The sequence below is a fragment of the Cygnus atratus genome, chromosome Z (genome assembly GCF_013377495.2).
Source record: "Cygnus atratus isolate AKBS03 ecotype Queensland, Australia chromosome Z, CAtr_DNAZoo_HiC_assembly, whole genome shotgun sequence".
NCBI classification, from domain to species: Eukaryota; Metazoa; Chordata; class Aves; order Anseriformes; family Anatidae; genus Cygnus; species Cygnus atratus.
In genome coordinates, this window is record NC_066396.1 from 40041487 (window position 1) to 40053723 (window position 12237).

Genomic DNA, 12237 nt, shown 5'->3' on the forward strand with positions numbered 1-12237 from the left:
GTGCTTTTTCTGTTTGTTTCTTCAATATTTGGTCTATTTATATAGCTATTTGGGACAACTTGTGTGAAAAAGTATTTTGCTTTCAAGCTTTCATCTAATGTTGAATGTTTCTCACTTGCAAAAGTGCAGCCTGTTTCTGATATCCTGTTCGATTATTTTGGTACAAAGTGGTAGGAATTTCAGCTGAAAGGAAATTGTAAACCCTTGGAGCCTATCCACATGCAAAAAGTACTTCTGTAAAAATAAGAGAGATAAAAGGTGAAACTCACAGGAAAACATTTTTGTGCATAAAATGTTTGTCAAAGTCCTCCCATGTCCATCAGTGATTGTTAAGCCAGAAGAAGGCTGGTAAGTAAAAGAGGAAAGGGTTTTGAGGAGTTGTGAGTGATGTTGTTTAGCCTCATGGCAAGGCATCACAAATTGTTTCAGTTTCTACATGTCTAGTAATGCTCCATTGTTCTGGCTTAAGTTGTATGTGGATATGAGAGTGATAGAGCAACTGGCGTGGTTGATTCTGGGGTGAATTTTGTTCTGCTGGTTATTACTACATTTCTGTTAGTCCTGTGGTTCCTTGAAGCAGTTTCTGTCCAGTAGTTCAAAGGTAAATTTATTTACAGAACTGCAGCATTGAGAGGTGTTAGATCAGACCCTTCTGGCAAAATACAATGCCCTACTGAGAATTGTGAGTGTTTTTTGAGAATCAAGCAAAGTTGGTATGAAAGCCGTAATTTTGGTTTTGTACAAGCCGAAAAGTCATTAGACTGCGCTGCAGCCTCATCTTGCCAACAAGATTAGTCTTTCTAGGTACTGGTCCCTCAGTAGCAAGAGAGTATGCTTGGGAACCAATAAACAAATAAATATGTAGACAAACAGAGTTGCTCTAGAAATAAAAGACAAAAAGTTTTGGCTTGTATTAATATAGGAGGACATGCAAAATGGTTTACTGGTCCGCTTGGTCCAAGAGTAATTCTGTGCATGTGGATGCAGACTAGTGCATACCTCACAGGAAAAGCAGGGTAAGATGTCACTCAAAAGGATATTTTGTTCTTCAATTAAATGGTGAAATTGCCTTCTTAACCGTAACTACACTGCTAGCATGGGTACTCTGTGCTCAGGTACCCTGGTGCATAAAAGAAGAGTCTTTTAATAGCTTCTTCAGTTGTGGTTACATGAAAGTTGCACTCTTTTGGTTAGAAAACACAGAATGCATACAGAGATACTGGAGGTGTAGAGTTTCACTTAACAATTCTGATCTAAAATAAGTCATTTTTACAAGTCATTTTCACAGGTCTTTTTTTAAACTGAATTAGGCTATTGTGATGCTTTAATTTTTTTTTTTTGGTGCCACACCAAATAAATCTTAGCCAATATCTAATGATACAAGAAGACGAAATTCACAAAATATATTTAGGAACAAAAATGTAATTTCTAAATACACTTTAAAGAAGTTAAAAGCCAATTTTTCCTCTTTCTTCTGCGACTCATTTTTTTTAATAACTTACATGGCTTTATTTTGATTCTTCATGGTTTTTTTTTTGGAAACATTTTTTAAAGGGAAAAAATGTCAGTTTATATGCAAAGAAAATGAAAGCAATGGCTTTAATAATAAGTAAATATCAGTGAATTTCATGTCTTGTTTATCTTTTCAAGAGTAAGGAGACCAAGCACTAATGTGGAGAGTAAAGCAACATTTAATTTAAAGAATCAAAAAGGATGCCACTGGCAAGGTTTTAAAACTGACTGCCAGATCTTCAGCTGTGGTACTTGTAACTGAATTGCAGAAGGCTTTGTTATGAAGCAGTTCCTGCCTTATTTCTTACTTTCTGTGTCACATGCCCTTCTTTTTTGCTGGCCCTTCACCCTCCCCTTTCAATTCGTAGTTCCTCCAGGCCCAGCTCCTATGATGTTTCTTCCCAGGCTTATATTTACCTGTGTGAACAGGTGTATGACGTGCACAAACGAGAAATTTGCTGGTAAGGTCACTTCTGAAGTTTCAGCTGCAACAAGTTACTACAGTAAGGGACATCTAGATAGGACATCATGTAAGATAAGAATTCCTCCCCATAAGGCCAGTGCAAAACCAGAACGGGTTGCCCAGACAGGTGGAGGAATATCCCATCTGCAGAGGGTTTTGAATTTTGGCCAGAAAAAGTGATGGCAAACACAGTCTGGTATGGATGTTAGTTCTGCTGTGAGGCGCAGAGGATCCATTACGTGATCTCCAGGTCTGCTCTGCAATGTGGACCGAAGCATGTGGTGGGTAGGGACCATCAGAAGCTGCCCTTCGAAAGTGTACTTCAGAGTCAGACTGAAACATGAATGTAGGCCTGCCCTGAGAAACTCGCAGTGACGAGCATGGGTGCCGATCTATGCATTCTTGCAAGCTGCAGATTTATTGATTTATCTATTGCCCCTTCTCTCAATTCCGCTTTAACTTTACTAGTTACCATGGGCCTTTACGACGTTTGTGGGCATAAAAGCTCTATTTGTCTAGTGATGCCCATGTAACCTAACAGCAGACATCTGCCAGATTGATTGGAAACACAGAATCAAATTCTATAGTGAAGTGGTGATGTTAACATAATCCTGTAGCACCCACCCTACAGAGCTGTGGGAAATACCTAATTCTGTGTTACTTTCCTATTTTTTTTCTATTCCACTTCTATATTTAAAGTTAGTTCGGTGGCATCCTACGTTCATTTTAAAAAGTTTCTTTTTTTTTTTTTTCCTTGAGAGAGGTCACGTCTTCGGTACTTGTTCTGACTTTAAGAAGTTAAAAACAAAAGGATGCTGAAGTACAGCAAAGAAAAGTGAAATTAGTGTGTGCGTGTTTATAAGGTCACTCAGGCAAAGGTCTGGTATTTGAAGAGAGGTCCAAACTGTTCTGCATGATGCAGAGCAGAGACCAGACCAGCATGGTTTTTTTAATTTTAGTGAAATACCACTGGAGAACAGTGGCATTTAAGCCTGGATATCAGAAGAGAAAGACATCCTATTGTAGGAGGGATGATCCGTCCTTGAAAAGGAATAAAAAGATAACGCGGAATAACTTTAAATGCCCATTTTTGTAGAATTCCTCTTATCTAGGTCTCGTGGAGCATTTAAGAGGCCTCTTATTTTTCTCTTTATAATGAAGCAAAATAATTAGGACTTCCATTTCCAGGAAAGAAAGGGTCATGAGCGTCCATGCAATACATGGCCTTTGCTATAGCTTCTAAGGATAAGTGAAAGGAGCCATTGACTCTCAGACTGGCTGTGAGCAAAATGGAGAAAAAGAGTTAATAGATGGATACCTAAATATGTTAATTACTTTAAGTATTGAAACATTTTAGACTCATATTGTTCCTCCTGTAATCTTACCCTTGTGAAATGTGTTTTACCTTACAGCTACCCTGTTTAGTTGCTGCTTTTCTCTGCTATAATTTCACTACCTGGATGTGTAATTATTTTTAAAAGATAAGGTTAATAATCCATAATAAAAATATTCTTAGTGGAATTTACTCTTCTACTAAAATCTAAGTGTTGCTGTATAAAAAGAGAAGACAAAGTAACCTACTTTTACAAAAATGTGGGTCATGTGAAGTTTGTTTTGAAATAATTTTTATTTGGAATGGGGACAAAAGCACTGGGGGAGGGAGAAGAAATGATTTTAAAAGTAAGACAACCGGCACCCCACCTGTGCTTAGAATATCCCTTATTCGTGTTCTTCTTTGACATATGACTAACACTATATCCGTTTTTCCCATAGTCTGCACGTATGGCTTGACTTGACTTGTCTGCATGGAAATAGGGGGGTGAAAAGCATATGTTTGGGTGATTCCCCTCATTATTCTTTGTTTTATTCTGAACTCTGTGGTATGCGGTTTGGTTCTGGTAAGCTTGTTTTCCTAGCGGGTAGAGACTGGCAAAAGCTTTGTGTTTCTGATGCAACGCATCTGGTTTTGATTTTCTTGATCTGGCAGGGCTGTGTGATGTGGGCAACTCGATTAGCACCGCGTACGTGTGTGTTTTTCCCATCCTGATGGGACCCTGCAGCTGCAGGCAGGCTCTGCCCTCCCTCCCACCCGCCCCGCGCCGCCCTTACCCAGGCTGAGCCTTGGAGTGAGCTGCAGCCGCAGGAGACGTGGAGAAATGCCGGCCTTCATTAGGGGTTAATTGTGTCTGAGGAACAGATTTTGCATGTCACTGTCTCGTAGCACTAACGGGAACGTGCTGGTGCTGAAAGCAGGTCTCGGTCAAGGTCTTAGGTCAGGGCAAGGAGAGCGGTGTCGGTACCCGCACCGTGTGAATGAACGGCCGCCCCTTCTCGTCAGCTCTGGGCAGGGGCACGGGGCTGCCCTGCTTCCTCAGTCACTGGGGATGCAGAAATTGTTACAACATCAGGCTAGGAGAAGAAGAAACGCTTGGCATAGCTAGCCCCCTGAAAATCCGGTGTGTGGTGGTACCTCGGGGCGCATCCGTGCCGGCGCTTCCTGTCAGGAAGGCTGTGACAGCGGAAGGTCTGCTTGTGGGGTGTCCAGCTTGGCCATCTCTCTCTAATCACTCAGCGCTACGCTGGGGGAGCAGATGTATGACATCCTTCCACGTGGTTTTGGCGAGGATGACGGGGCTGCCTTTACGGTATAGCTCCGGAACGCGGTTGTGACTCTGAGAAAAAGCCAAAGAATAGTTTTCCCTCGAGCCTTTGGAGCTGGTCTCTGCAGATACGTAGGTTTTATTTATGTGTGTGTGTTTTTGGTGGTTTGGTTTGGTTGTTTTTTGTTTTTTTTTCTTGGTCTTTTTTTTGACTTGGTTTGGTTTGGGTTGTTCTTTGTTTTGTTTTAGCGTGGAGTAAATCAGCAGCTTGTCCTTGAAACAGAAGAAATAAAAGGATCTGCAGGTGCTGTTGGAATGTGATGGGTGGAGATTAAAGTGGGCTTGCTCTGAGGGCTAAAATGGTAATAGAAAATACAGTGGAAGAGAAAGTTGTCTGTGTAGGGGGGATAAAAAAAAGTTGATTTTAATCTGCTGTACCCTGCATTATGCATTCCTACTTCCTCCTCCTTTGCATCTGTTTTTTTCTCCATAGTATTTGTTTGTTGTGTTGCTGGTTTGGTTTTTTTTTCTGAAAAAAGTTACACAGATACAAGCTCTAACCTTCCAATGTAGCATTTAATTCCGTGAATATTGCAGCTGAAAATCACTAAGATCTTTTTTTCTCTCTTTCTCTCTTTTTTTTTTTTTTTAGAGGAAAGAAAGTAAATTTGGTTTTGTTTTTTGGCTGTGACTATAGCTTTAAATGAAATGTGTTTGTTAGTGGGATTTCACATTTTCTCCACAAGGCTTTGGAAGCGTGCAGCTCCTACATGATCTTTCTTACCTAATTTTGGTGAGTGGAAGCAGATACAGGCTCTGTCACTTGCTGTCACACTAAAAGAAGAGACACACCATCTAATACTTAAAAACTGCATCTTAACAACACAATCCAAACATACATCAAGTCCTTGAAAAGGAGCCTAGGGTATGAAAGCTAGAAAGTGTTAACTCAGCTGTTTTGAAGGTTGAGATTGGGAAGGAAAAGAGCTGATATACCCACCATAATCAAATAGTTGGGAATTTTATAGGTACCACATCTCCCCATCTTCCTTACTCTTCCCCAGTCTGAACATCTCTGCATCTCACGTACTGCACTTTTCAATCCTTTCTAGAAAAAGTCTTAGCCAAAGAAGTGTGGGCTGAAGTGTAGGTCTAATTGAAATAACAGTCGAAAAAAAGAGTTGATGTTTTTCAGTTTTTTGTTTTGGGGGGATGAAAGAGGGGGCTGTAAGATGTGGTGCTTTCAATAGCTCGGTGTTACAGTTTCCAGGCAGTGGTACATTTTTAACTGCCTGTACCACCAGGAAAGGTAAAGCAAGTTCCGTACCCGACCTGTCCCACTGGCTTTTCCAGCCGGGCTCAGATACAGCTCCTTTGGCACTCGTGAAGTAAAATGAGAAATTAAGGAAGAATCAGGTCTCTTATTTGCTGTCTGAGCCCTGCTTGCTTTCCATGAGGGTGTATCCTTACCTGGAAGCCCTCAGGTAGTTAGGAGCACCTGAGAACAAATCCTTTTACGGATCGAATGAGACTGAACGTAGGAAGTTACTGGGGTTTGAGCACAATCGCTGTACCTGTTCAGTGAGTTGATCTTGTACATTTAGATTTGGGAAGACAGAAGATGTTGCTCTGTTGTCTTGGTAACTGCTAGATTTGTCACAGATGCCTTTAAGAAATAGAAAGGGTATTGCTTAGCTGTCCTAGGGGCTTTTTACCCCTCTGTATGTGCACTGTTCTATTACTCTACCCTTTTTATTTTTTAAGGTATTCCTGGAAACAGTATTCGTCAACACATTTCTGTCTGCTGAAGGACACCAGTTCGACTAAGGTGCTAACCGGTGGACTTCCCTCTCTGTTGTTTCACTTGGTTTTTTCATGGATGCTGAATATTTGCTCGGGAGCCTTCTCTCACATTCTACCAGGTCCTTCTGCTGCTGAAATAATCTCAACACAGTCCAAATGTTTCTGTGTACCTGACACAACCCGTGGCTTGTTCACATTAAAGAATTCAAAAATGCAATGCGTAACTCACTTTAAAACTTTGCTTTCCATAACAAAATTGATGAAACTGATTTTCCTCTCGTAGTATCATTTCAAGGTATTAAATCTGAAGGACTAAATGACTCGAAATTTTTCATAGATGCGGAGTGTTTTGAATGTTGATTCTTCTCTGGTACATTTTCTGTCTCAGTTGCATCAAAGAGTAGTTGCTGCATGGTAGCTATTTGTGTCAAGACTGTAACGCTAACCAAGAATACAGCTGAGTAAGATTGTCTCGACCAGAAAGGTAGGATTAAGTCTTTATTTGTGGGCAGGGGAGGAATATCCAAGGATTTATTGAACATTCTAGCTTACTGTCTGTGAGTGAAGACTGGGGTATTGTTACTCACCATGAGGATAGTCATGCCCTGCAGTTTACCAAATCATATTTATGAGCTCTGTTCACAGTTGTTTGTTGTTACACTATTAAGGGTACCTAAAAGGAGATGGAAAGTTTATTGGGCTTGTTGTGTCGTGTCGACTTTATTATCTGTTTTTATTTCATTTTGTAGCATAGATCTTATCCCCTATTGTTTTGAGAAAAATACGCGTTTTCATTGCTTACAAAAGTGTCGCTAGTGTGAAGATAATTTGCATTCAGAATGGATCACTGGAGTGTCACTGTTTTCCACTGTACCCTTTCTTTTTTCACACAGAGGAGGAAACATTGTAGATTACAGATAATTATATGCCCAGATTCAGTAAAGATTCATTTTTAATAACTGTACCTCTAACAGAGACTGAAATTAGTCTCACGTTGTAATACTGATCTTAGATGTTGTGCTTTGACATTGCTTATCTACTGTTTTAATTGCTCTTTCTCACTTGGAAATTAATTTAATTAATAATTTAGATTATCCAGTTGCAAATTAAAGATGCAATCCATAATACATCCAGAAATAAGAACAACAATAACCTGTCAGAGAATCCATGTTTCCTTAGCTTCGCTTTTAGAATAGCACTTCTATTTATGATGCTTTGTCATTCTGGTTGGTGAGAGCAGTCAGATTTATCCCTTAACCAATTTCAAACTGGGATTTATGATTGATTTTTTTTTTTTTTAAGCATCTTTGGTCTAGTGAGTATAATTGTTGTACTTCACTGCACAGGTTGCCTGTGGGTCCTTGTCAAGATTTTTCTCTAGTGCTCTTGGCTTCTCTCTTCTGTTTGGGCTATAGTACCAGGTATCGTTTCTCTGGCAGCATGTGGATGACTTCAGATACTCCCAGAGTCCTTTGTGTCTGTTTCTTCAGGACTTCAGTGACAGATGTGATGGGAAGGATCTGCTTTTTTTGCGATCACACTTCTGCAGTGCCCTAAGGCTTTATCAGCCCTGTGCTCAGGAGACCTCTGTCTCTTTGTTCTTGCTCATAGGAAGTTGGTCTGCCGGCACCAAAGGTTCCTGACTAGTGTTCCTTGCTCAAGTTTAAAGCTTAGTTTTGAGTAAGATGGGGATTGCAAGAACATGGATGGCATGGTCGCAGTACTCTGTTATGTGTTATCCAGGGAATAATGACATCTCCAGACTCTACAAAGCAGCTGTGTGACTTGTTCAGGTTCTTTAGTTATGATGTCAATTCAAATTAAAAGAGATATTTAGGATCTGTTGTAAACAATTTTTAGATTGAAAGCAGAAATTTAAATTTATTCCCTGTAATCAAGGGCTAGCCTGAGATGACATGGTTTAGAAAGTCTACTTCTGATGCACATTCATCCTTCCCACCACAGAATTTTATTCCCTGGATAGAGCCAAAGTGGAATTAGAAACAGTGGGAAACTGAAATCTGACATATGATTTGCTTTTGAGTCAATTAGGTGCATACGGCAGCTTAATCCAATTTACTTCCATCCCAGTGTGGCTGGAATACTGATCGTTCCACGTGGATTTCTTATGTTAAGGGCGTTTATTGTGTTAAATATGGGGAAACTTATAGTTACTTAAATCTACATAATACGTGTAATTATGCCTTCCCAAGAATTTGGGGGTTTTTACTTATTTTTCTGCCACAGAATTAAACCTCTTGACATTCCTATTCAAGCAGCTCAGTGTTCCTTTGGTCATAAATTCATGGTTTTGCCTTTTTTTCCTCCATTATGCCTGAAGTTCAGCTTCTTTTGTGCTTTCAGCTGTGGGCAAACCTGAAGCCAGGAAGCCGCTGAGTCTTGTACCACAGCAGCTAACTCTAGTTCTCTGTTAGGCACCGCATTTGTGAGCGTACCACACTGATGCTGTAAGCACGGGCTGGTGTACAGCTCTCTCTTAGTAAGAGTGTTGCCTTACTTTTTGTTAGAAATTTGCATACTCTTTTAGGCTAGTTGTGATCAGAAGAAACTTCTGCAGTTAGGATGTAGCTCTTCTTGAAATTTACGTACCTTATTCTAATTAGTAAACATGTCAAGAAAGAGAAAATGCTGTATTCAGCCTCTCCACTCCTAGTAAGAACAAGTTACCTGTTTATTTGTTGGCTTAGACTAAGGCATATGAGTAACAAGCACATATTTACATGCATGTGTAGTGTAAGTGCCTCTGCATATGGATAATAAATGCACCTGCAGTTTTTAATTTTGTTTAGTTCAGTGAAATAGTTGATGTTTGGAGGCGGGTGTTTTTTAGTGCCTTTTCTTGAGCTGGAGATATCCTTTCTTAATCCCCTAAACATTTTTGCAGAAAAGGAGCTTGGAAGTCATGAACAACTGATGCAGTCCTAGGAATAGCTGACTTGAGAATACAAAATAGGAATACAAAATAGGTTAAATAACATAACTTTGGAATATATTGCTTAATTTATGAGTACTGCGGTGAAAACATTTTTGATTTGGCATTGTGACTAACTGAAGACGACTCTCTTCTTATATTTTTTTCTCCCCAAAGTTACCCCTGCCGAGAAACATACACATGCTACCAAATAGTACAGTTCTTAGGGCTCTGAAGGAATCACGCTGTATTTAAAAATGTTATTTGACCTTCTTTTGAACCATTGTATGTTCTTGCAAGTATTTTTTTTTAAATGACTACTAAATTTTATTTTCTCTTTCCTTCTCGAAATAATCTGCAGTGTATGTGGTTTTACTTTCCAAGGTATCCTTTTTTTTTTTTTTTTTATTGCTATAGCTCTCACCTTGTATATCATTTTGAATACCAAACTCTGCAGAAACGTTTAAAAAACTGCCTACATGGAATTAGGGTTGATGACTAGAAGACAAAAGGCTTTTCTGTTGAACACCAAGTAGTGCAAGTTTTAAAATGGGCTCTCTGAGTTCATAAGCAGGCCTTAGAAATGGAAGCATCCAAGATTATGATGAATGAAATTGGACTAAAATGCTTCCCAGCAAATATCCAAGTCATATTATAGTGATAAAACTAATGTGTTTAACTTATTTAGAATATTGCGGTGTTATTGCAAGGATTCCATGAGGGCTTGTAGAAAATTTTGTGCGCTGGGTAGGTTTTCATGTGTGGTGTTCCTGCTTTACAGTTACAATATGGTGAGTGTTGTGGGGTACTACAGTTGTCCATCCTTGTCAGTATGACACTGTGCGTGTATTCGTGTGCCTGTGGTGTGGTGTTAATGTCACTTTCCAGGTGCTGCCTTCACTGACTGGCAATAAACATACATTTCACAGCTTCTTCTTCTGTTTGGAGCTGTTCTGGGTGTGCTTGCTCAGCACGTGGCAGGGAAAGCAGTGGGGTTTCCCGGACAGGTCTCAGTTCAGAAAAGAGAGAGTCGTCTATTACAGGAGAGGTGGGGAGTTCTCTCTAAGGAGGCATTGCTTGTGCTGTTCAATCCTCAGCCATTTCATACCAAAGAGTCCCTTAAAAATTGCAAAGATGGCATATGTTTCCTAAAAGAACATACTGGATTTTTTAGAGGTAGCTTTTATCCACGTCTTTTCTAGGTACCCATACCATACAAGTGGAACATTGGCGCATTGCTGAGTCTGGCAAAACATGGGCGCTTTGTGAAGTTCCTCGGAGAGCGTGCCAAGACGACTTGTACTCAGAGCCTGTGGCCCTTGCAAATTCAGCCTGAAGTTTCTCTGCTTCAGGTGTGACTTGGAGATGTGGGTAAATACACCCAAAGAGTAGCTGATTTTTGCTTACAAGCTCAGCTGGCACACTAACTTTTCTCTTTTGGAAGTGGTGTGAAATGGGAGCAAATGGTTAGGGCTCTCACACTTGAAAAGATCGATTAAAAGGTGTGGGCACAAAGGTCCCTTGCAGTGACAGTGGCCTGGAGCTGAGCCTGGGCTGCACTCCCCGGGTGGTGGCAGGGCAGGGCCTGGCCCCACTACACAGCAGACACCCACGCACCGGAGGGTGCCGCATGCAGAAGAAAGCAAGTGGTTATACATCTGGATGTGGGAAACGAGTAACAAGCCAAGTTGGAAGCTCTCACATTTTCACCTTTTCTTACCGCATGCTTTCCTGAGCATTAATGTTGTGGTCTTGCTCCCTGTCAATAGTATGCCCTTGGGTAGTATCTTAAGTACTTCATTTTCAGCATAAAGTAGCAGAGAGAAATCCTCAGACTTAAGCTGTTTCTTACTGTTGCTTGAAGCATATATGGAGAGGTTGTTTTTGTTTTGTTTTTCTTCTTTTTTACAGGAAGAAGCTAGCTTAACCTTCAGCAAACAGCTGGTTGTTCTAGTAATCAGCCTCTGATTTCTCTGTTTTAAAGACAGGCTCATCCATCAAGTCCTGAGTGCAGAGCTAGGAGTGCTTAGAGAGCACTTTCCCATGTATGTGTGATTACTGAAGCACAGCTGCTGTTCTGGGTAATTAATGTGAGAGTATGATATATTTCAGATGGGTGCTGCGTCTCTATTTCCAAGGTCAGATGACCTTTTTTTGCTTATATTCTCTTCTGTCTGTGGCATTTTATTTAGGATATTGATTTTTGTTTGCTTGCTGGAGATAAAGTGCTCTTGGAAGGCCTGGTGAGAAAAACCGGGAAGACCTTGTGTCTGCATGAGGAAAATGCTACTAAGAGTAAAAACAAAAAAAAAAAAAGGTTTTTAATAGTCTTCAGTTGCCACATGTGAAAAGGGATATAGTTATTCACTGTCTTAATACATGGTTCTTCAAATTACTGTTTTAAAGACTGATTGTTAAATAGTCAAATGGAGGTACTTGACTTAGATGCTTACTTTTCTTCGAAGGTTATTGGGGCTTAGGTGAGCTAGGGGCATTTATTCAGATGCCCAGTTCTATATGTAAACTCTACTGAAATAAAAATACATTTGTAAATGATAATTTATTATTTGGAAAGTTAAAAAGTGAAATTTAAATGAAATTATTTGACTTGAGTTGTAGGCAGTTTTCATGCAGTTGAGTCTTACCATCTTTTCTAACTTAACATTGTTTGGTCAAAGATGTGCCAGGATACGTGTGGTAAAGATTTTAGAAAGCTGGTCGTCATCCTGTGTTTGTGTGTGGCTTCATTTCTTTCAGCTAGTGCTGCCATTTCGCTGTGAATTACACTTAGGTGCAGGCCGGGGGCTGCTTTGAGTGTGTCAGATTTAATGCAGAATTTTTAAGCAATCCTCCATTTCAGCCTAATTCTGTTTCCATGCAAGTTGTTGAAGAGTTTCTAACTGACTTCAGGGAACATTGTTTGGGAT

General features: G+C 40.1%; 1 protein-coding gene across 3 annotated transcripts in view; it reads left to right on the forward strand.

Annotated features, from left to right (window-relative positions):
- The window catches only part of APBA1 (amyloid beta precursor protein binding family A member 1), a 90050-nt gene that overhangs the window by 38218 nt on the left and 39595 nt on the right, over positions 1–12237 (forward strand). The gene's annotated exons all lie outside the window — the stretch shown is intronic.